General features: G+C 39.3%; 1 pseudogene; it reads left to right on the top strand.

Moving 5' to 3' along the window:
* Positions 1-26,148, top strand: part of LOC130927954 (zinc finger protein 135-like) — a 42,358-nt pseudogene extending 16,210 nt beyond the window's left edge.
* The last annotated feature ends 325 nt before the right edge of the window (positions 26,149-26,473 follow it).

Here is a 26,473-nt window from a genome sequence, read left to right as displayed (position 1 = left end):
GAACACGAGTGCATTGAAATATTACCCATTAGGCCTGGCGCCCCCTAGTGGGAACAGGAAATGGGCTTCTTTACAAGACAGGCTCCTCCTCCAAGGGAAAAAAATCTATTGACCTCAAACCTGTTTCAGGGGAGTCTCAAGACATGTTTTCAGGTGCCTGATGAAAAATATTGGGGTTTCGTTGAAGCGGAGAGGCCCAAACCGGAAGTGAAAATGACTGTCAACAATTTGTCTCGCCAAAAACTTTGAACAGTCATAACTCGGCAGATATACAACATATCTGCGCCAAACTTCCCGTGTTTGTTGAGAGTCATACTCTGAAGGTTCTTGTAGGGGTCATGTGCATCAACTTTACAGTGCCAACTAGTGGCGACAGAAAGAAGTTTTAAAAAGGGCCTCACCTATTGGGTTTTTTTCAACGTACAGCGATAAAATTTGGGGAGTAGATACCTTATGCCTAACTGCTCCAAAAAGCCTCTTGCACCCATATTCCAAATCCAACAGGAAATTGGGTGTTTAGGATCGAATGTGAAATTTTTATGGGTTCACAGTAGGAGTTTACATTTGGAGGCTTGAATATTCACGAAAACTCACCAAAATTTGCATATAAATGCAGCTTTGTGTAACGTTCGATAATCTTGCAACGTTATGAAAAAATTTAACAAAATGGCTCAGTGGCGCCCCCTTGAATTTTTCAAAAAGGCCTCTCCATTTAGGTTTTTTCAACGTAGAATGTGCACATTTGAGACCTTGGCACCGAGGGAATTGGTATGATCATCTTCAAAATTGGCGAGACTGTTCATGAGGCATATGAAATCTTAAGTTATAAAATTGGTGTGTTTTCATTCACGGGCCTGACCTGGGCGGGGTGCCAAAGTTGGCCATTTTTTCGGCAAAACACCGAATTCGGAAAATGACTGATAACTCCCTCATACAAGGTTCAATCTATTTTAAATCTGGCATGTGTGTGAGGTATCCCAGCCTGAACACGACTGGATTGAAAATTTACCAATTGTGCCTGGCGCCTCCTAGTGGGAACAGGAAATGCCCTTTTTTACGGGACACACTCCTCTAAAGGGAAAAAAATAAATCTACCTCAAACTTGCATAAGGGGAGCCTTAAGACATGTGTTCAGATGCCTGCTGAAAATTATTGAGGTTTGGTTGAAGCAGAAGGGTCCAACAGGAAAGTGATAATGACTGTCACCATTTTGTCTCTCCACACATTTTGAACAGTCATAATTTGGCAGATATACATGATATCTGCTCCAAACTTCCCATGCTTGGTGAGAGTCTTACCCTGAAGAGTCCAGTAGTGGTCATTTGCATCAACTCTATAGCGCCAACTAGTGGCAGCAGAATTTGTGGCCATTGCATGCTCGAAAACTCAAAACAATTTCTCATCCCAAAAAAAGAGGCGAGTTTAAGGCATTTTAGGTTCTCATTAGATGATTAGAGGGGGGCTGTCTGCCACCACCCCGACCTGCGTGTCGTCCGAGTTTGCGTGACGTCCGAGTTGCGCCAAAGTGGGAGGGCCTGTTCAGTCCTGCTTGCAGGGCTAGTTAATATTCTATTTTGTTTACTACAGTTTGCTTTATTTGACCTTTGTGAGTTTTGATACTTGATTACAAGCTTAAAAAAATAAAAGTTCTTCCTTAACTTCTTTCTTTCCTGTTTTAGAAAAAGTTCTGGCGCTATCTACTGTAAGTACTGACAATCATTTGGGGTGAGAAGTTTGAAGTATGCAGTGCAACAAAATCTGATTAATATACAAAATATGGACGTATGGGTTGGATTGCATCTATGGGTTTCACAGTACACTGTGACGAAATGATGGGCCAAAAATATGGGCCCCTTTGCATTATTTTGCTTAGGGCCCCAAAATGGCCTGGGCTGGCCCTGGCTAGCTGTCACTAGCGAACTTGACACATGTACGTTGCTCCTCTCGTCCCATTTTTGATTTTCATTTTGGGGCTGTCCCAAACTAATTTTCTCCCGATTAGTCAGCAGGCTATTTTTATGATTAGTGTCCAATCTAATAATTCCAACAAAAAAAAAAATTGGCACTGATTTAACAATGAAATTTTTGTTGACGCTTATCAATTCACAAAAACATTTTGGAACACTTAATTCTTTATTAAAGTACAAATAAACACATAAATAACAATAATAAATCACAAACAATGAGTTCAAATGCTGATAGAATTAACGAGTGCAAAAGAATGGAAGATTTTTTGTTAAGGGTGTCATTTTAAAGGTATTCTTAGTGTAGAATCTGAATTCTGAAGTATGTTGGATTTACTCCAGGAATCGTTATTTATATGACGAACTTGACATGCTTTCATTTTTTAAATGTTCACCGGAAGCACGTTCGCTAAACAGCTAACTTAAGCTTTACACTCGGCAAAAAAAGAGCACTTTTTGTCATTGCATGTGGCGTCAGTAATATATATATATATATATATATTTTTCTTCGTTTGCAAATGTTGTTAACCAGCGATTTTTCATGTTTGAAGTAATACCTTTTAACTGCAAGTTTGCGTTTTGGAGGAGACTGCCAAAGTTTTATAGCAGGCGAAAGTAGGTTGCCTTTTTCCCCATACACCTCATTGTAGCAATGGTAACTTTCACAGTGTTTGATATAGATGTGTTTTCTTATTTTGTCCGTCTGAACTTTAATTCTACAGCGTGTTGGTAAGAGAAAGTAACTGGAGTCTCATATGCCATCAGCATGCACGCAAAAACGTACGCACTAGGGGTGCAACGGTTTGCGGTTCAAAACCGAACTGTACGGTTCGCCCTGTACCGTTCAATACGCCTTTATTAACTGCACCTTTTCGGTTTTGAAATTAATTTATTCCGAACGCTTGTGGAATGAATTGGTCGAGCTCTGTGTGACTGTGTTTGACGTGAAGCACAGCTGTGGAGAAATTCCCGCCCCGCAAGTAAATGTCCGATCGCTGTCAAGCACCTGTGCAATAGAAACCGAGTAACGCCCTCTCTCGCTTACGAGCGAAGTGAAAGTGAAACAAGAAAGAAAACGAAAAGCTATGGCGAGCGGAGGAGTGGAGAGAGCGAATTTTGAGGAAGCACCGGCTTGTTTGAAATCTGCGGTGTGGCAACATTTCGGTTTCCCCGTAGACTACAGTGCGGAGGGAGAGAAAATATTGAAAAAAAAAATTAAAACAATTTGCAAGCATTGCTCAGCGCTTGTTCCCTATGCTAATGGCAACACTTATAACATGACTTCGGCACCTCGGCCGGCATAACCCACAGATATCACTTTCTCAGAGGAGGACAACCCCAAAGATGACACCAGTGAAAACACACGGCGGGCTTCGTTAATTTATTTGCAACGCTTGACCCGCGTTAAATTGTTCCCTCACGGACATATTTCTCCAACAACGTAATCCCCGACATTTATTAAATGGCCCGCAAAGCCATCGAAGATGATTTCGCTAAAGCACATAGTTTCGCCCTGACCACTGATAGTTGGACGTCCCATGCTACAGAGTGCTACTACCTAACTGTGACGGTCCACTATAACGTTTCGGCAACGAGACAATGTGCGTTAGAGAAAAGTCAGAGACACGGAGAGGGAAGAGTGTTTGTTGTGACGCTGTAGCAAACGCGATGCTAAGCTAGGTGGCGCCAATATTTACTGTAGAGCTGTCCCGACTAGTCGACATAGTCGACGTCATCGATGACATAAATCCGTCGACGAGCACAACATCCCGTCGACGGTTAATGAAGGGTTAAAAAAAATATATGCGTGGAAAGTTCAGAGTGGCACCAGAGTGTCCAAACCATTGACTTATTGCAAAGAAACAACGGAGGGTACACTCTTCTGTCCTGTCTCTTCAATGCCAAGCTTGGCTGCACGTCGGCCATGAATAAACACCTCAAATGCCGTCACCCAGTTTGTAATTTTTTTTTTTTTTTTCATTTTTTGTACACCAGAGGGTGCTGTCGCCTTACTGAATAATAATGTTTCATTGACAATGGGCCTATAAGTGCGATTAGTATTGTCCTTAATGCTAACTGAAAGGTTTATTTCATGTTATGGTTTATTTTATGGTATGGAAAATTATATAAGGTTAAAAGGTCATAAATATATACAGTATATACAGTAATTGCACTCAAGAGAGATTGTCAATGATAAGGTAATAAATTAAGGTAAAGGCAATTCATTGATATATAAATAAGGTTTAAAAGGAAAAAGTTGAAAAGTTTTTGTTAATTTCTAATTGTGTTGTTTTATTTGTGTGCACCGCAGCTCTTACGGTGTGATTACATCAAGGATGGAATAAAAGTTGTAAACCATCAGTTTAAGAGACCACCTTTTCAATCGGGATGCTACACTAGTTAATTCTATCAGCATTTGAACTCATTGTTTATTTGTGATTTATTATTGTTATTTACGTGTTTATTTGTACTTTAATAAATAATATAAGTGTTCCAATATGTTTTTTGTGAATTGATAAGCGTCAACAAAAATTTCATTGCTAAATTAGTAAACAAAAACCAAAAAAGAATTTAAAAAAAAAAATTATTAGATTAGTCGACTAATCGTAAAAATAGTTGGCTGACTAATCGGGAGAAAATTAGTCGTTTGGGACAGCCCTAATTTACTGACTGTAGCCGACAGCCTACAAGCTACGCCTAGATATCTCACGCATATAGAACTACATGCGAAATGACAGACTCGGTAGCGTTAGTAAACAGCCACTATTTTAGAGCAGTAAACTTCTCAGAAAGGCTCTTTTGTAGTGAACCTTCCTCGCGAACCTAAGTAACTTTTTATCGAAAATACTCCGAAATCGGCAAAATCTTGGCTTGAGTCTGTCTTTAAAGGATGAAACAGTTTTAAAATTTTCACATGTCGAAAGTAGACGGAAGGGAACTAATGCAAAAACGGGAGCAATTTTATCAACTTTAACGGTTGATTCACAACATTAAATGACCTCCAAACATAGCAAAGGTTACTATGTTTTTTTGTTTTTTGAAAAAATGAAGAAAAAAAAAAAACAAAAGGTAACACCAGTTACTTTGCCAAGTAACTTTTTTACTACTGTGTGTGTATTTCAGTAGTCAGTCACTACACTAGCTAAACAGCTAAAGAGGCATTTTAACAGTCGAAAATGTTTACATTTTAAGTGTTTATTTCATTTTCTTAAAAGCAAAATAAAGGCAGTTTAACAAAAAAAAAAAAAAAAAAGCAAAACGCAAACTGAAACCTAACCGAAACCGTGATCCCAATACCGAGGTTCAAACTAGAGCTGAAACGAATACTCGAGCAACTCGGACTACTTTTAATGCTGGACAACGCGCTGATGTCACGTGCGTAGATGAAGAAGCAAAAAAAAAAAAAAAAAAAAACCTACATTAACCGTCGGCGGGATGTTGTGCTTGTTGACAGATTTACGTCATTGATGACGTCGACTATGTCGAAGTCGGGACAGCTCTAGTTCATTTTGCTTTTGCTGTTCGTTTTGTGAAATATCGACAGGGCTATCCTTTTCATTACTATTACGTCCGGGTTCAAATTGGAAGGGCAGAACGGACAACATGTTTATGTAGTTTACGAGTACCACTGTGGAAGTCCGGCAGCGAGCCCATGCTACGTCACCGCGCTGCGACATCAACAACAATAATGCCGACCCACTAGTTCAAATAATTTTACAAATTTTATTCAAACGAAAACATTGCGAGGGGTTTTAACATCAAATTAGTCTAACTCGTACTGGCAATTATTTTCTAAGAATTACAAGTCTTTCTATTCTTGGGTCCCTTAAACTTTTTGGATATTTTGACAGTGTTTGAAGTGTTTGTCTATTTTTTCTTTTATAGTATTAGTCAGGGTCCTGGTCCCGAATTCATGCAGCCAATTCTGAACCAATATTTACACACACAAAAAAAAAACTATAGACAATTTTCCTAACTTGAAGTTAGCAGTGTGTTGACAAAGTTAAATATATGGACATATATGGTTGTGTATGGACACCGTGGCAATACTAAACGACTGTATCCTGTTGTTCTTCTTGTTCTTTCATTTCATTCATTTCCACCTCAGGGATCTTGATTGGGGCAGAGGAATGCATTTACAATTCCAATTAATACATTCAGTATTATACACGACAAGAGTATCTGAATAATTACAGTAGTATGCATGTTGTAATTCAACTCATATTGGCTCGACCATGTAAAAGACTAATGTAAAGAGTCTGTAACTGGCCTGTGTTTTATATAAACTCATTGGCTGCCATTGGCGACGCTAGACGTCAAATTCATTAAAAGTGGGAGAGCTGGCAAAGAATGTTAATATTCGCTGCCAACCTACAAACTGACAACTTCACAGCAGAAGGATGAAAAGAGTCAAACGATTGGACGTCTATTACTGTCAATGCAAGTGAACGAGTTAACTATCAATCAATGGGGGAAAAAATGGGCTCCGTTACAGACTGTAATGATAATCCAAAGTGCAACCTTACAAACAGCAGGTCAATTAAAGAGCATATGACACGAGAAAAAAGGTCTCAAATGGCATTATTATGTGAATTAGAATCATATTTTGAGACGATTCGACTATATACGACAATTTAGAAAAGCACAGATGACGAGAAATTAGTTTTTTAATCTGCCGGTTAGCCACGCCTACCATTATAGGGCTTTAGCGTCCCCAACAGGTGGATGACGTCAGCGGTAGACTGGGCTCATCGGTTTTACTATTCAGCCCATTGAGGGGGAATTATTCAGAACGAGGAAAACGCGACGAAGAGAGCCGCAAAATGTCATTGTTTCTGTCTCTTTACTTCAATATTTTTACAGGATATTCTTTTTATCCAAGTATTTTCCCCAATAGCTATATAAATGGCTTGAGAAGGACCAGTCAGCCCGTCGAGGGGGAACTATTCACAACGAGGAAAACGCGACGAAGAGAGCGGCAAAATGTCATTGTTTCTGTCTCTTTACTTCAATATTTTACAGGATATCCTTTTTATCCAAGTATTTTCCCCAATTGCTAAATAAATGGCATGTTCATGACAAATAACAGTCTTGTGCTGAATGGAATATGAAATAATAAAAATGCATTTATTCAGGACGACATGGCAAAATTACTCCATAATGGTCAAAAATGTCGACTTCACCTTTACTGTCGTACCTCCCGAACGATATTTTATGACACCTAAATCGGACATATGTCATTTCCCTTCCCCGGCTTTGGAAAATGTAAACAAATTAGAAGCCGTGATAGCTAGCCGACATGCTAACCCGAACCGAGTGATGTTTCAAAGTCTTCGAAGTGGAAAATCACACATAACTATCCTGGATTATTTGACATGACGACCCGGTTGTCGATTGTCTTAGTGGATCGGCAAACCGCCCGGCGGAGAGCAATTTACAGTTCGTTCCCCGGAGGAGGGTGGCTGGATTTGTTGTGCAGTTAACGTGCTGCTGCTAATTAGCATTAGGAGACCTTTTTACATGCCTATCAATGATCAAACGTAAGTGGTCCTTCATTTAAAGGAAGTTTGTAGTGTTTACTTTGTAATCGCTGTATTCGTATTTGACATAATACAAAACAAGATGTTTACTCACTTCCTCATAAGTCCAATGGTCCCACAGTAAATATCCACGGTGAATGGGAACCTTTTGAAACTCCAAAAAGGTGCATACGCCTCTCCCTCATACAGAATGATTTTCTGCAGCCGTTTGGCTGGCGTGATGCGAAAAATAAACGTATTAATCCGCAAAATCAGCTGAATCCTTCGTCCTCATACACAACAGTACACTGTAGCGTGAAGAGGACGTCTTCTACCGTACACGTCACAGCGCCCTCCTCCTCAATGCAAGACCGAAGCCGGAAGTCACTCATTTTCATGGCGCGGGATTCAAAAAACTAAATAAAAATAGCGATCGCTTCCACACACATCCAAGCGGCCCATATCATTCAGGGGCATAAAATACCGCGTGTATTATGAAATAAACATGCTTTTTCGTGTCACAGGCACTTTAAGATTTGGTGTCATTTTAAACCTATGGGGAACAGCAACACGTCTTTACACTATGTATTTTTAGACAATCTAAACACAGGTTAAAGCGCGTGATCAAATACGGCCAAATGTTCTCCCCATAACATGTTTGCACGCTACACATTGTTTGCTTTCAAAGGCTTTCTATAAATAGCAGCGCAAATTAACTAAAATATTAGCTTAAACTCGACGCTCTGTTTACACCAAAAATGTGTGAAAATACATATTAAAATGATAACGAACCATTTGCTGAATAAAACTATAGGTCTATGATATCTTAAAATGACTTGTAGCAACTTAACTTTGCATAAATATCAGCGTGTCGAACTTTGATCTGCCGCTTCAGATTCGAAGTACAGGTATTTTCTCCACCAAGTATGTGGCCACAGATGCCACACTTGTCTCCTACGGGGACAGTGCATGGCATGCTTCTTTCGGTCGGTTTATAGTTAAAATGCGACCATGAATCCTCGTGCCTGGAGCCGCCATTAATGTTGATGTTAGATCTCTGCTCATCTGGACTGCCTCGGGGGAGGGTGGGGGCGTGCGCAAGTCACGTGAATGACGGCTGGCTCAGAAGCAGACTGACTGACTACAGCACCAAAAAAAAAAAAAAATACATGCACAACTATCGAATGTCACGCATTGTGAACATATGACGGCTACGATGGCACATTTTCATGTCATTGTTGTCTCGTCAGACGTAAATTGGCAATCTTTTTGTCATGTTAAAGTCATCAAAGAAACGTTTTCAACTCGTCATCTTGACGTCATTGTCATGAAAAAGATGTCCGTAAACGAAATGTTTTCGTTGTCCTCATCCAGGCGTTTTTGCAAGACGGCGTCAGCCAGCATGTTGCTTCTCACCGTGTTTTAATGACATCATCACAATGGGACTAAGGTTCTTCACACAATTCAATGGCAAACTTTCGGTCTTCAAAACATTTCAACCGAAATGGCATTTTTAGCTATTTTTGGCGGATAGTTTTTCGGTGCCGGATTTTCGGTCGCCTCTCTATGCGACACAATGTCTCTTTTGTCTCAAAATGAAACGACATGTATTTTTTCCCTTTTATTTTTTGTTGAATATTTTTTGAAACCCTGTGATGCACTTGAATCCGTGCGACGTGAAAGTCGTGAGGGATCACTGTACTCGTCTTCTCCGAGTTTTGCGCAAAGAAAAGACTGGCCGATGACACTGTGGTGGTCCATAAAATATATCAGTGGTTTTCTTGTGTCTTGCAGGTTTGAGAAAATCTCTTGGTGCTGAGCCAGAATCTGCTGGCATGAAAGAGGAGGTTGAGCTCCCTCAAATCAAAGAGGAGGAGCCAAAGCCCTGTCAACAGAAGCAAATTCCAATCAAAAAGGAGGAAAAAGACCTGCCATGCGTTAAAGAGGAGGAAGAGGAGGAGCATATCACCAGGTCGACTGGTGAGCCCTTGAAGGGAAAAGATGGTTCAAGTGAGGCCGGCAGGGGGGTGGCACCTCCAAGTGCCTGCAGCAGCAGCTCAACAGAAGGATTGCAAGCAGATATTTCCATTGCTCCATCAGACAGAGATGAAGCCACGTCACACTCACCTTACAATGATGATGGTTATAAGACATCTCACGGTGACGACAAACTCTGCAAATGCTCTCAGTGTGGGAAAACTTTTTCTACAAAGCAAAGTTGTCGTAGGCATATGAGGAGCCACACTGGTGAAAAACCTTTTTCCTGCTCAGTTTGTGGTCAAGGATTCTCTCAAAAGCAAAACTTAAAAAGACACACAAGAACCCACACTGTCGAAAAAACTTTTGCCTGCTCAATTTGTGATCAAAGATTCAGTCACAACAGAAACTTGATACACCACACAAAAAGCCACACTGGCGAAAAACCCTTTTCCTGCTCAGTTTGTGGTCGAAGATTTAATCACAAGGACAACTTAAAACAACACACAAGAACCCACACTGGCGAAAAACCTTTTTCCTGCTCAGTTTGTGGTCAAAGATTCACTCAAAAGCAAAACTTAAAAAGTCACAAAAGAACGCACACTGGTGAAAAACCTTTTTCCTGCTCAGTGTGTGGTCAAAGATTCACTCACAAGGCATCCTTAAAACGACACACAAGAACCCACACTGGCGAAAAACCTTTTTCCTGCTCAGTTTGTGGAAAAAGTTTTGTTCATGCAGGAGGCTTAACAAAACACACAAGAACCCACACTGGCGAAAAACCTTTTTCCTGCTCAGTTTGTGGACAAGGTTTTGCTTATGCAGGAAACTTAACAAAACACACAAGAACCCACACTGGCGAAAAACCTTTTTCCTGCTCAGTTTGTGGTCAAAGATTCAGTCAAAAGCGATACTTGGAAGTACATACAAGAAATCACACTGGCGAAAAACCTTTGTCCTGCTAAGTTTGTGGAAAAGGGTTTGTTCAGGCGGGAGACTTGACAAAACACACAAGAACCCACACTGGCAAAAAACCTTTTTCCTGCTAAGTTTGCGGCCAAAGATTCTCTGAAAGAGAAACCTAAAACAACACACAAGAATCCACACTGGAGAAAAACCTTTTTCCTGCTCAGTTTGTGGTCAAGGATTCACTCTGAAGGATCGGATCAAGAGACACGTGGGTGTTGGTGTGAGAAGCAGTGGCCAATGACTGTTTTGCCTGTTATCCATGCTGGCTTCATTAGATTTTGCATGCAGGATGATTGCATTCTGTAGAGCTTCCTCAAATCCTGTTGAGGGCTGGCACTTTGGTCCCGTAAGTGCTTTGTCCAATCCTTGTATGATGTGCATCCACACTATTGCCAAAAGTATTGGCTCACCCGATTTAACTTTCAAGTGCCACTATATATATCTCATACTCTCCCTCTTTTAAACGACACTTTTCACAGATATTTAAAACCATAGACCCCAAATTTTAAATATTCAAAAGTGACTCTAAAACACAGCCTCACGAGATGCTTTCATCATTGTTGACTTTAGTAAATTATCGTTTTTATTAATTAATCGTTAATTGCAGCTTTTGTCTACCTTCCAGACAGAATAATAATCATGCAAATGGGTAGTAGTGGCACATATCCTCCTTGAGACTATTGATGGGAATTGATACGATTTTTACGATTCAGATGCCATTGTCGACATTGCTTAACGATTCGATTCTTTATCGTTTCTAATTTGAGGAAAAAGAAGAACAAAACGTTTTGATTGGCATTGAGTTTGTTTAATCAGAAGTCACAACCTTACTAACTCACAACGAGGTTAAAAGAGGCCCAAACCCTCAATGTTAGATAATAAGTGGAAGATACACAAGAACGTGTAACATTTTACTGAAACATTTTTCTAATAGAAATAAAAAGTATTCGGCCCCCTTGAATCTTGCAACCTTTCGCCACATTTCAGGCTTCCAACATAAAGATACTAAATTTAATTTTTTTGTCAAGAATCAACAACAAGTGGGACACAATCGAGAAGTGGAACAACATTTATTGGATAATTTAAACTTTTTTAACAAATAAAAAACTGAAAAGTGGGGTGTGCAATATTATTCGGCCCCTTTACTTTCAGTGCAGCAAACTCACTCCAGAAGTTCAGTGAGGATCTCTGAATGAGCCAATGTCCTAAATGACCGATGATGATAAATAGAATCCACCTGTGTGTAATCAAGTCTCCGTATAAATGCACCTGCTCTGTGATAGTCTCAGGGTTTCAAGGAACACACCAGGCAGGTCCGAGATACTGTTGTGGAGAAGTTTAAAGCCGGATTTGGATAAGAAAAAGATTTCCCAAGCTTTAAACATCTCAAGGAGCACTGTGCAAGCCATCATATTGAAATGGAAGGAGCATCAGACCACTGCAAATCTACCAAGACCCGGCCGTCCTTCCAAACTTTCTTCTCAAACAAGGAGAAAACTGATCAGAGATGCAGCCAAGAAGCCCATGATCACTCTGGATGAACTGCAGAGATCTACAGCTGAGGTGGGAGAGTCTGTCAATAGGACAACAATCAGTCGTACACTGCACAAATCTGGCCTTTATGGAAGAGTGGCAAGAAGAAAGCCATTTCTCAAAGATATCCATAAAAAGTCTCGTTTAAAGTTTGCCACAAGCCACCTGGGAGACACACCAAACATGTGGAAGAAGGTGCTCTGGTCAGATGAAACCAAAATTGAACTTTTTTGCCACAATGCAAAACGATATGTTTGGCGTAAAAGCAACACAGCTCATCACCCTGAACACACCATCCCCACTGTCAAACATGGTGGTGGCAGCATCATGGTTTGGGCCTGCTTTTCTTCAGCAGGGACAGGGAAGATGGTTAAAATTGACGGGAAGATGGATGCAGCCAAATACAGGAACATTCTGGAAGAAAACCTGTTGGTATCTGCACATACCTGAGCCTGGGACGGAGATTTATCTTCCAACAGGACAATGATCCAAAACATAAAGCCAAATCTACAATGGAATGGTTAAAAAATATACGTATCCAGGTGTTAGAATGGCCAAGTCAAAGTCCTGACCTGAATCCAATCGAGAATCTGTGGAAAGAACTGAAGACTGCTGTTCACAAACACTGTCCATCCAACCTCACTGAGCTCGAGCTGTTTTGCAAGGAAGAATGGGCAAGAATGTCAGTCTCTCGATGTGCAAAACTGATAGAAACATAACCCAAGCGACTTGCAGCTGTAATTGGAGCAAAAGGTGGCGCTACAAAGTATTAACGCAAGGTGGCCGAATAATATTGCACGCCCCACTTTTCAGTTTTTTATTTATTAAAAAAGTTTAAATTATCCAATAAATTTTGTTCCACTTCACGATTGTGTCCCACTTGTTGTTGATTCTTGACAAAAAATTAACATTTTATATCTTTATGTTTGAATCCTGAAATGTGGCGAAAGGTTGCAAGGTTCAAGGGGGCCGAATACTTTTGCAAGGCACTGTATATTGGCATATAGGTCGTTGTTCTGCCTTTGGAAATATGTTTTAAAGCAGGGGTTCCCGAAACATTTTCCTGTGAGGGCCACATAACTTTTCCCTTCTCTGATGAGGAGCCGGGGTCAGTTTGTAACAGAAAAAGTGTGACGATTGAAGGAGTGCCTAAATGTAAAAATTAGTTTTTCAGAAAGCCACAATCAAATAACCCTTCCTGGATTCTTCTATGGGACGAAAATAAATAAAATAAAAATAATAATATAATTTAACGTAATAATAATAAATAATAATAACACTATTAATTAAATAGATAATAACCAAATAACCCTCTCTGAGTTCGTCACAGAAAAAGGCCAGGAAATAAATAACATTATTGAGGAAAAAAAAAAATCTCTGGTATTGTTCAGGGGGCCAGACCAAATGTGGAGGCGGGCTGTATTCGGCCCGCGGGCCGTAGTTTGGGGACCCCTGTGTTAAAGTATTATTTACCATCTATCATCTTCCACTTGTTCCGGGTGCTTTCACGCTCAAGTGGGGGCGCCCTTGCGCTTCCTCACGTGAAGAAAACGCGCTTACGTGAAGAAGAGCGCGCTAACATGCGAAGAAGTGCGCATCCAAGCGAGTGAGCGAGTTAGTGAGAGAGGGAAACACTGCTACGAGCCTACGTTCTTTGTTAATCTTTGTAAAATATCTACAGAGGCAACGCCTGTATTTATAATCTTTTGTGTTGTTGTTGTGTGTTTCCACTCGCGATCGGACACTTCAATCCAGTTGTTCAGTGGTTTGAACGATGTGCTAATACTAGCGAACGCATGCTAACCGTTTATGTTATTACTGTATTAACAGCTAATCATCGCTGATTTACGTTGATGCAAACCTGTTTGTTATTGGGGAAGAAATTGATTTGTTTCATTTCTATTTTTAGTTTCACTCTTCAAGTGATGGTTGAATAAAGTCAGCAAATTATACCAACGTCTTCTGCATCGTCATTTGGGAGTTTAGCTAGCTGCTGTATAGCCAGGACTGAGCCTCAGCGTCTCGGTGAGGACAGTGCAGTCATATTCCCTCCCGATGCAGTTATCTCCACCTTGCAATGACTGCAAGTCGCTTTGTTTTAATTTGTCCTCGTGAAGTGAAGACACACCTTCGAGTGTTTGAACCTACGTGCTGTCATTGTTATGTTTACGGCTGCAATGTTCGTGCTAAACCATCGTAACCTTTCATTTTCCCCCTCTTTCCTGGTGAAGTGTAGCCAAACTTTGGAGCGAGTGGTTCTTAGCGCCATGCTAGTTTGATGCGTCAGGAGTTCTGGACAATCAGACACGTCACGTCGCAATAGTGTCTTTAGGAATCGTTAAAGGGATCGTTACGGCTTTTTCATTGTGATGTCGAGGCCTCGAAACACTAGGAACCGGTTCGGAATTGGAATCGGATTTCGATTCCCATCCCTACTTGGGACCATGTATATTGTAAAAATGCAACTCTGTTTAAAATGGTAAATGGCTTCGGCTTCATTTTTTTTCTTGCTGAAATGCATCTGATTGGGCTCAATGTACCAATAATATTGTATTAAATCAACTTTAATATCAGAAAAAATTGTCCAAGGAATTGATATTGTATCATCATAAAATTGGTGATTTTCACCCCACTTTTGCAAAGTACCACAAAACATACTTGAAGAATACTACAATCTCCAGTTGGTTGTAAAATACTTCAAGTTAAAGCCTGTATGTGAGGTGCCACCCTTTGAGTGGAGGTCCAAAAGGGGAAGTTTAGCATTTTTGGCATTAGGCTTAATCTTTGAGTTAGCGGAGGTTTCATTAATTTTTTTAATTGTAATGTTCATATCAAAAAGGAATAATAACTTGCAAAAAAAAACAAAAACAAAAAAAGTAGTTGTACTTGTTGATATTTAGATACAACAATAGGAACAATAGATAACGAAACAGGGCACGAGGAGACAAACGATGTCACGCACACACTCATAACTATGGATATACTGGAGTGTCCAATCAGCCTAGTGTACATGTTTTTGAGATGGGACGTGGGAGGAAAGCGAAGCACCCGAAGAAAACCTACACAGGCAGTTAGAAAATGCAAACTAAACACTGAAAGGCCTGGGATTGAACCCTTGAACTCAGAACTGAGAGGCATATATGCTAACTACTCTTCCACCATGCGTATAAAGTCTAGCCTACGCAAGGTAAGAAGGTAAAAGAGGGGGAAGAAAAGAAAAGAAAAAAATATGCGGATGTCTACACAAATTGCAGAAAAGATGAGAAGTCAATGGGGAGACTGGTTTGGGCTGCGGCACTAGCTGGAATCGAAGCAGCGTCAGCCAGAACAGCGGTGACTTGCCCTCACGTGTTTTTTCTTTTTTTTTTGTCCTTCAATCAAATCTTTAATCCTTGACACAATACGTCACGACTGTTTTTGCTTTGTGTGTTTGTTTTGGGCCTAAATGTATGTAGTAAGGAGAAATTTGAATTTCAGTTACACTAAGAAATAATGTAAAATGGTGAAAGTTTTTAAAAAATTGCAATTTTGCAGCTCCAAAAATCATTACAATATAATGTTAAAATGACATTTATGTACCTCCAGCATTATGTCATGTCAAACAAATAGCAATTATGCATGACCAAAAACATAATAAAAACTGGAAATTATTCAACAACAAAAAACATCAACATCATTTATATCCAAAAATATGTATTATATAGAAAAAAGTGGGAATTATTCACATCCAAAACTATTTACAATATGCAATTTCAAGCAAATGTTTAAAATATATAAGAAAAAAAGTGCCAATTATTCACAAGCAGCAAAAATTAACAATATTTAGTTTGGAAAAAACAGCAATAATGTATCCAAATTATATTTACAATGGTAAGCACTTAAGAGCGTGTTTCTCCACTTCTGTATGGTTTGGACAGAAACAGGACAATACTATTGCCCTTATACTTGGCTACGACAAGTGGAGAAGTTTTTTACCTTTCCACATTTTCGGCACTGGTATAGATAATTTTCTTTATATCGCCTTTTCTTTGGAGCTTCCCCTCTTGCATCACGCTCCTGGTCTTCAAGAGTGGAAGAGTGTGAATAGGCAAGATTGAAGTCAGTATACCGATATCAGATGAGACAATCACAAATAGACACAAACACTCAGACACAAACCTTTCAGCTGCTTGCTGGCCAGGCCCAGAACCAGCAGACTTGTGAAAAGTTTTCCAGGGCCCAGGCAAGGTTTTCTTTTCTGATTTTAATGAATATTTTGGAGAAGCATTGTCAGATGGATACAGTTGGAGTACAGCTTCAATATCAGGGAGATTTCATGTGTTGGCAATGCTGTGAATGTTCATTTCAGGCCAACAAACGCCGCTAGATCATCCACTGCCTCCCAATAAGCGATTATGCTGGCAAAAAAAGCACACAAAAACATCCTTACAAAACTGAAGTAAAAGTAGAGATGAATTCATCAATGCGTCTGTGATCAAATGCAGATCTCCGAAGCCCACTTAAGTCCATGTTATCCAATGATCTATTAACAGTGCTGCGAACAGAGCTGTGAGACACCACTGCCAGACGAAGCCTCCTGGAGGAAAAAATGGAGAGCTATGGTTTTAAATAAGAAAGTGAAAGGTTACATCATGAGAAAAGTTTGATTGTAATTACACATACATAAAAAAGTTAACCAGAAACAACAAATATGGATGGATTGATTCATTTGCTCCCAAAAACGTATAAATATGTTCTATTTTTAATGGCTTCAGTGTCCCAAAAACATAGTTATACGTCTTTTGCGTTTTTTCACAATCAGTATCTATAGGTTCCCATGTATCTCAGAATGCACGGAGCTCAAAACCCATTTTAAAGCAATAAAACTGGCCACTGGAGGGCAGTTGCGCATTTGGTAAGACCCGCAACCCTATTCAACGGCAACCAACGGCCAAGCCGCAAAGCCGGGGAGAGGGCGGAAGACGACCGAATGGATGACAGGCGGCGGACGACCTAGCAGAACAACCGGTCGAACGCCCGGGATGCCAGGCGCTGGACGACCGACTAGAACGACCGGGACCACTAGATGCTGTACAGTATGTGCTGCTCGTGAGCAGAGCCCGCAGAGGCTAAAAAAAATTAATCTTTTTGAAACAGGCGGCGATGACAGAAAAGTTTAACCCGCTGTCGCGGCCAACACAACGTCATCCTTCAGTTAGTCATGTGTAAATATATTTTTACTTTGTTATCAAAAGCTCTATTTGTCTTGTTGTTTCTGTTTGTGTTGTAAAAGGAAAACATTCAGATGTTTGGGATGTAACTAAAGCAAAAAATAGCTGTGTTAAAGTCGTTATGTTAGAAATGTATGCGTTCACAAAAAGCTCAATTTCTCTTTTTTCATCAGAAATTGGAAAAATGCTCAAACTAAGCTATTTTCTAATGCTGATTTCTCAAAATTGGAAAAAGATATGAACTTACTGTTTTTTCTGCTGAAAGAAGAGTCTAATCTTTCTTTTGGTGGGTTCCATGTTTATAAAGCAATCGAAGAGAATTTTCTGTGGGCCTTCCAAAATCAGTCCAAATCCAGTAAAACGGTCGGGAGCGAAGGGCCTTACTCCGGTGAAAATGTCTGGGAGTGAATCTTGATAAATATGCCATTCGTGGAAATTAATTATTTGATCAACCCAACATTATAAACTGGGTTTAACTATTGTCAACCTACTCAAAAGCAGTTATGTATTTAACAATAGTATTTTTTAGCGGTTGTCATGAAGTTCAATGATGCTTTAAAAGAAGGATGGAAACAATCACAAAAAATACCAATAAAATAAAATAAGCATAGAATTAGAAGTGAAATTTGTGGATAAGAATCACAATAGGAGAAGAAGACAGACACACAATTGTGAGAATAATAAAATTGATCAGAACAGATGAGGTTTTGGAGTGATTTATTTTAAAGGGAAGGAGAATTAAAAAAAAAAAAAAAAAAAAAATTAAAAAGGTTACTGTTCTTGAGGTGACGTTAAAGGCTAGTTCCTTGTAAAGACTAATTGTACACAGGATTGTGTGCCGATCATAGCACAGGGAGAAAGGTGACATGAATCCACTACTGAATTCAAATGGCTTTAATTTACCCTATATTCACCCAAATCTTCCTTGATGTGCAAAAAATGAGGAATTGTAACTCCACGGGGCATAAGGTATAAGATCAATCTGTAAACAATATACAAAAAAGGAATAAGCTGCGGCCGTAATGGGAAACTACTGTACACGTCAGATCATGCAACATCCACGTTGTATATGCATCGCGCAGGCATTAAAAAACATACAATGCACATATACAACTCCATTAGCGACCGTGATAACGACCGGTGCTAATTTGCTAACGAATTCACAAACGTAAATCTTCCATAAAAGTGTCTTAATATAAAGTGCTTCGACAACGATGAACAGCCCTCCTCTTCCGCAATCGGACCACGCTCGTGATTGGCTACGCAGATTTTGACTTGCTTGGCGCTAATCTCGTGATTGGCTGTGCGATGTTGAGTCACTTGCAACAGCCCCTCTCCCGATTGGCTTTTTATAAGAGAAAGAGATCAAAGAAATAAAGACATCAAGAAGATAAAAGATAAAGACTCGCCATTTTTCCTCTTTTCTCGACGTCGTGTCCAGCATTAATGATCTAAAAGATCATTAGCTAATCTTCGTCTCAGCATTCAGAAATCAAGTGGGGAAAATGTCCGCGAGACCGGAGGAACTTTGTGGCGTGAAAGAGGAGACCCTACGACACCGACACTCGACTGTGTGCAAACGAATGCACGCTAAGGTTGTGCTTCACAGACGAGAAGGTTGGTTTACTTTCGATGATAAGTACACTGTACATGACAGATTGCGGTGATGAGAATTCATTTTTAATGTTAACAGTAGTGCTGTCAAGGGATTCCAATTTTTAATCGCAGTGAATGTGATGTCTAGCACTTTGAAATGATTTTTGTGCTGGGTTGGAAGACAAAACACAAATAGACAAAAAAAAAAAAAAAAGGCAAATATGAATTTTCTCCAACAGAAATCAACTTTGGGGACACAAGTTTGCAAATGAAGAAATAAGATTTGTTTTGTGGTCTTGCAGATCTATATGTCAGCCAAGCCCATTACCTTGAGCACCCGGAGTCTGCACGCATCAAGGACGAGGAGGAAGAGTTGCCATCCATTAAGGATGAAGAAGAGTTCGTATCCATTAAAGGTCATCCCGAGCAATGCTTTTTCCTCATTAGTACAAAAATGTTTATCAGTCTAATGAAGTATTTTTCATTCCTTTTATATCGCGGTGTTGCTTACTGAGTAGCCGTGCAATGCACTCGATAGCTGACATAAGGTTGCACCATTGCGTCGACAAATTGAAAGATTTCCTGCTATGTAAATGATTGTATACACACACATATATATATATACATATATATATATCTACACACACACGTACACGTACATATGTATAATACGGAAAACACTCCGGTGACTTGAAGTTCCGCTCTGAGACCCCAAATTTGGCCAAATTTCAAAATTGTCCGATATGCATGTGGAAAGCTTAAAATCTCAATTTTCTGGGGGAAGAAAATTTTTGGACTGAAGGGTATTTTAAAAAAAAAAAAAGTTTTTAAACAGCAAAACCCCTTATGGAGGTGAGAGCAGACGAGAGCAGAATTACAGACGCCATGACTTTTACGAGACATTATCGCGTACTTACCTTGTTTCGATCCAAAAACTCCATGTTGCATGTACCACTGAGTGTCAAAACACAGCTGTGAATGGCCACAGCTGGATTTTGGGGGGATTTTATGGGTGAAACATGGTAATATAACAAGGGTCGCGATGCAGAAATCGCAGACATTAAGGAGTGGTCGAGATTTTCTTTTTCATAGATTTACCCATTAATTGTTTTTTTCAAATTTTCTTTGTTTGGATCGATTATTTATCGTCTAACATATCGGGGAAGATGCGACAGTAACAAAAAAATACAATTTAGTGATAGTTATGTGGTAGATATCCGTGACTTTTTTGCAGACACCATTTTTTTCATTGTGACGTAATTTGTTTAAAAGTTTAAAATATGCGAGTGAATAATTTTTTAAAGTCATTTTTTTTCTTTAAACAAAGTATTAGACATCAATTAACGATTCTAAGCTAAAAATGACAGACATTTTGAATAATAAATATGATTACTTGTTTTCATGGCTGGGTTGAAACAAAAACGGTTGCGCGACGCCTGTAAACGGAGGTTATCAGGGTAAAACGGGCAAATTAAAAATAGTTCGGGGGCTTAATGCGCCATGAATCTGCTATGGCAGCATATAGACATATTCTTCTATCAAACACAAAAGTTGTCTTGGCTTAAAATACAGCAGGAGAACAAGAGCAGAAACTGCTTTTGCAGTCTTGTCTGTTTTCCGCCATATACAGTATATATACAGTGCCCTCCATAATTATTGGCACCCCTGGTTAAGATGTGTTTTTTAGCTTCTAATAATTTTTTTTCTAAATAATATGGGACCTTAATGGAAAAAAAAAAAGAAAAATCCAACCTTCAATACAAGTGCATTTATTCAGTGGGGAAAAATCCCACATAAAGAAATAATTATTTGACATCAAATAATGCGTGTCACAATTATTAGCACTCCTGGTGTTAATACTTTGTACAACCCCCTTTTGCCAACAAAACAGCACCTAATCTTCTCCTATTATGTTTCACAAGATGGGAAAAGACAGAAAGAGGGATCTTCAGACATTCCTCTTTGCAGAATCTCTCTAAATCATCCAGAGACTTGGGTCCTCTCCTCCGTACTCTCCTCTTCACCTCACCCCACAGGTTTTCAATGGGGTTGAGGTCTGGGGACTGAGATGGCCATGGGAGGAGCTTGATTTTGTGTCTGGTGAACCATTTCTGTGTAGATTTGGCCATATGTTTAGGGTCATTGTCTTGCTGAAAGACCCAGTGACGACCATTCTTCAGCTTTCGGGCAGACGGCAACAGATTTTGATTTAAAATGTCCTGGTATTTCAAAGCATTCATGATGCCATGCACCCAAACAAGGTTCCCAGGGCCTTTGGAAGCGTAACAGCCCCACAGCATCACTGACCCACCCCCATACTTCACAGTGGGTATGAGGTGCTTTTCAGCATGCGCATCTTTCGTGGCACGCCAGACCCACTTTGAGTTTTTGTTGCCAAAAAGCTCAATCTTGGTCTCATCTGACCAAAGCACGCGGTCCCAGTTGAAGCCACAATACCGCTTGGCGAACTCCAGACGTTTGCGTTTATGATTGTGAGTGAGGAAAGGTTTTCTCCGTGCATGCCTCCCAAACAGCTTGTTGGCGTGTAGACAGCACCTCATACCCACTGTGAAGTATGGGGGTGGGTCAGTGATGCTGTGGGGCTGTTTCGCTTCCAAAGCCCTGGGAACCTTGTTAGGTTGCATGGCATCATGAATGCTTTGAAATACCAGGACATTTTAAATGAAAATCTGTTGCTCTCTGCCCGAAAGCTGAAGATGGGCCGTCACTGGGTCTTTCATATATATATACGTATATATATGTATATGTATATATTACATACATACATACAGCATAGTTAGCTTTGCTATTATCATAGCACAGCTGTTACTGTTCATAGAGGGCATCCAAGAAAAAAAAAAAAAAGCATATATGTACACGTAGCTAAGGTCCACCTGAACATTTTGAGTCATTGGAAGTAAAAAAAAAAAATCTGAAATGACAAAGTTATAACACCGCGAAGGCGTGGACATTAAATGGTCAAAATACCTCGAGTGTAACTTTTTAAATAAAATTGCCATTATCAAAAAATAGGGACCTTCAAAAAAATAATGTTGTTATGACTCAATGACCTATTCGAAGCTCTAATTAGGCCATATGAAATATTTCACTTTGAATTTTTTTAATGATATATACAGCATAGTTAATTTTGCTATTAGCATAGCACAGCTGTTACTGTCCATACAGGGCACCCCCCCCCCCCAAAAAAAAGCATATATGTACGCGTAGCTAAGGTCCCACTGAACATTTTGAGTCAGTGGAAGTAAAAAAAAATCGGAAATATCAAAGTTATAACACCGGAAAGGCGTGGACTTTAAATGGTCAAAATACCTCGAGTGTAGATAAAATTATTTCTAACCCCAAAAAAACACCACACGATTGAACAAGCAGGCGTGAAGATTGCGTCTGATCGGTATAATAGAGTATTGTGATTATTGTTGGAAAAATTAGTAGAGGTAGCCCGGTTATACACCAGGCACGTCTCAACTCTTAGCATCGCTGGCAAAAAAACAATAATAAATCTAATATGTAGATTAAAGAGGAAAAATGTGACAACTCTTGTGTAGCCCAAAGAAGCGGAGTAAGTGTAGTGTTTTTTCTTCACAAATCTACTCAAGTAAAGTAAAAAGTAGAGCTAAGTGAAACTACTCTTTGAAGTGCATTTTCCTCAAAAAGTTACTCAAGTAAATGTAACGGAGTACATGTAACGCGTTACTACCCACCTCTGGTATTAGGGTAACGACGGTAGGTCGATATCACAATTTAGGTACCCTTATTTTCAGACTACAAGCCGCTACATTTTTTCCCTTATTTTGAATCCTGCAGTTTATAGTCCAATGCGGCTTATTTGTTGATTTATTAGGTTAATGGGAAACACTTTATTTGACAGTGACGTTATAAAACTGCTGTAAGACTGTCATAATTACGACATGACACTATCATGGGTGTTAATGAGTGCATATGAAAGATGTCATTAAGTGTTATCTGGCAAATTATGACACTAACTCCATTTACGTCCAGCTCGGATCTTTTACATCCATTCAAAACACAAAATGATATCTGCAATAAGCATTGAATAACAGTTATAGCAGTGTCATGCCATACTTATGATCGTCTAATGACAGTCTTATGGCGCCACTGTCAAATTAAGTGTCACCAAATACCATAACTAACAATTCATTAAACAAATGGAACAGTAACTGAAGAAATAATTAGCACAGAACATGAATTTTGATTGTTATTTCCTCCTGTAGCGCTGTAATGCATGTTAAGAGGCAGGTTGGAGGACAACAATGGTGACAGCAAGTGGCAGCAAAGGTTGATTGTCTCCTCCAAGTGAGCAGTGATTGCCAAATGAAGCTTCTTTAAGAAATGAAGCTTTGCAGCCAATTTGTTCAAAGCTTCATGGAGGTTCACTCGGTCTTGTGACAGTCTTATGATGCCGCTGTCACATAAAGTGTTACCGGTTAGTATTTTTTGGTGTAAATATCTCATAGCACAGTGAGAACAACTGCGGTTTATAGTCCTGTGCAGCTGATCTATGAACAAACGCCGTTTTTGTTCAGCTTATAGCCAGGTGCGCCTTATTGTCTGAAAATTATGGTCATTGGGTTATTAGTCTAATCATTACATTTAGTCAGAATCAAATGCTTTTATTCAACCAATAAATATTAGACAAGAACGTTTTTGACTTCACCTGTGATTAATTGCTTCCAACTGACAGGTTAGCTCCGCGCACAACACTGCAGTCAGCCAGTTTTGTTTTTTTTGGCGTATGCCCCGTTATTATTACCCTTAATAGTTACGTGCCGTTTTTGGGATCGATTAGTTTTCCCCGAGACCAATGTGACGGCGTTGAACGGTTTTGATTCGTAACCGTAAACTTGAATTAGTCCACATGAAAAGATTCCTCGTCGTCGAAAAGAGAGTTGTATTTACGCACTCACAAAAAAAAATCTGACGTCAGGATTTGGTGGTTACAGATACGAATACAGATACAAATGCCTAAATACAAACACAAAAAATATGAAATATGAGGACAATTTTTTTTATATACGAACACAAATGCAAGTATTAATCTTTTTGCTTCAATAATGCTTGCAATACGCTGTTTTCATGACGTCATCACAAGAGGACTGTGGTTCTTTACACGATTCGTCTTCAAAACACTTCAACCGAAATTGCACTTATAGCTATTTTTGGCCAATAGTTTTAGCGCAGAATTTGCAGACTTATCTCTATGCAAAACAGTGTCTCTTGCGCCTCAAAATTAAACCGCATCTTTTTTTGACAAATACTTTTTAAAACCGCACCATGCACTGAATCTACAACACTGCAAATGATCACTGTTCTTGTTTCAGACTCGGTGGTAGTTCATAAAATATATCAATGGTTTTCTTGTGCTGGCAGGTTTCAGAAGATATCTTGGTGCTGAGCGGCAGGAGCCAGAATCTCCTGGCGTTAAAGAGGATGTTGAGCTCCCCCAAATCAAAGAGGAGGAGGAGCCAGAGCCCTGTCAACAGAAGCAACTTCCAATCAAAAAGGAGGAGGAAGAGGAGGAGCATATCACTAGGTCAAATGGTGAGCCCTTGAAGAGTGAAGATGGTCCGAGTGAGGCTGGCAGAGGGGCGGAGCCTCCAAGCGGCTGCAGCAGCAGCTCAACAGAAGGATTGCAGGCAGACATTTTCATTGCTCCATCAAATAGAAGTGGCACCACATCACACTCACCTTACAATGATGATGGTCATAAGACATCTCTCGGTGATGACAAACTCTGGAAATGCTCTCTGTGTGGGAAAACCTTTGCTACTAAGTATACTTGTCGTAGACATATGAAGATCCACACTGGTGAAAAACCTTATGTCTGCTCAGTTTGTGGAAAGAGTTTTATTAATTCGGGAGACTTAACAAGACACAAAAGAATCCACACTGGAGAAAAACCTTTTTCCTGCTCAGTTTGTCATCAACGATTCGCTTGGAAGCAACACTTTAAACATCACACAAGAACCCACACTGGCGAAAAACCTTTTTCCTGCTCAGTTTGTGGTCAAAGATGCAGTCAAAGGAGCAACTTAAAAAAACACATAAGAACCCACACTGGCGAAAAACCTTTTTCCTGCTCAGTTTGTGATCAAAGATTCAGTCGCAAGAGCACCTTAAAAAAACACAAAAGAACCCACACTGGCGAAAAACCTTTTTCCTGCTCAGTTTGTGGTCAAGGATTCTCTCAAAAGCAAAACTTAAAAAGTCACAAAAGAACCCACACTGGTGAAAAACCTTTTTCCTGCTCAGTTTGTGGTCAAAGATTCAGATCCAAGAGCACCTTGAAACAACACACAAGAACCCACACTGGCGAAAAACCTTTTTCCTGCTCAGTTTGTGATCAAAGATTCAGTCACAAGAGCACCTTAAAAAAACATATAAGAACCCACACTGGCGAAAAACCTTTTTCCTGATCAGTTTGTGATCAAAGATTCAGTCACAAGAGCACCTTAAAAAACACATTAGAAACCACACTGGCGAAAAACCTTTTTCCTGCTCAGTTTTTGGTCAAGGATTCTCTCAAGAGCAACACTTACAAAGTCACGAAAGAACTCAAACTGGCTAAAAACCTTTTTCCTACTCAGTTTGTGATCATAGATTTGCTCTGAAGGGAACCCTAACAAAAGACAGCAGAACCCACTCTGAAGAAAAACCTTTTTCCTGCTCAGTTTGTGGTCAAAGATTCGCTCAGAAGGATCAAATGAAGAGACGTGTGTGTTGGTGTGAGAAGCATTGGCCAATGACTGTTTTACCTGTCAACCATGCTGGCGTCATCAGATTTTGCATGCAGGTTAGGTTAGGGTTGGAGGTTACGTTTGTATTTGTGGTACACTTTATTTTTGTGATTGCATTTTTGTTTGGACTTTGCCATTTTGTGTTTTACCTTTTCTGGCCATCAACGTCTTTCCCTTGGTTCTCTCGCTGAGTGGCATTACTTATATAATAATCTCCCATTTAAACTACACTTTTCACAATTAATATTTGAAAATGCAGACCCCAAATTCAAAAAATTTAAAATCATTCATAAATATTGTCAATAAATAATTATAGAAATGTAGAATACATTGTTCAATATTGCAAAAATAATTTTAAAAAAATACTGGCTCTCAAATGAGTTTTTGTGTGGGGGTTCATGTAAATATAACTTTTTTTTTTCCAATTACTATTACTACTCGGGATTGACAGAGTACGAGGGCCAAAAAAAGAAAAATGAACAAGAAAAAAGGACTGACAGTAAAGTCGTGTTCTTACAATAAGAATTTTTTTTTTTTTTTTCTTGTAGCAAGTCAAGTTTTGGTATATCATATTTATTAAAAATAAATATCTAAATAAATAAAACACAGAATCATTTCTGTATTTAACTTTGCAGATTATATATGTTGAAAATGTTTTTGTCTGTTAATAAATTCTACACAAACTTCCTCGTCTGTGTTGAATCCATTTTATACAGCTCGCCGTTTCATTACAAAGTTAAGTGGCATTATTTCTATCATACTCTCCCTTTTAAAGTTCTCTTTTCACATTTAATATTTGAAACAGCAGAACAGAACAGAAAATTCAAAATCATTCAAAATCATTCAAAATAATGTCATTAGATAAATATGGAAATTAGAATATATTGTTCAGTATTGCAAAAATGCTACTTACGAAAAAAAAATCAATT

The sequence above is a fragment of the Corythoichthys intestinalis genome, chromosome 13 (genome assembly GCF_030265065.1).
Source record: "Corythoichthys intestinalis isolate RoL2023-P3 chromosome 13, ASM3026506v1, whole genome shotgun sequence".
NCBI lineage: Eukaryota > Metazoa > Chordata > Actinopteri > Syngnathiformes > Syngnathidae > Corythoichthys > Corythoichthys intestinalis.
Note: the sequence above shows the minus strand (reverse complement) of the source record. Positions and strands in the feature narration are given on the sequence as shown.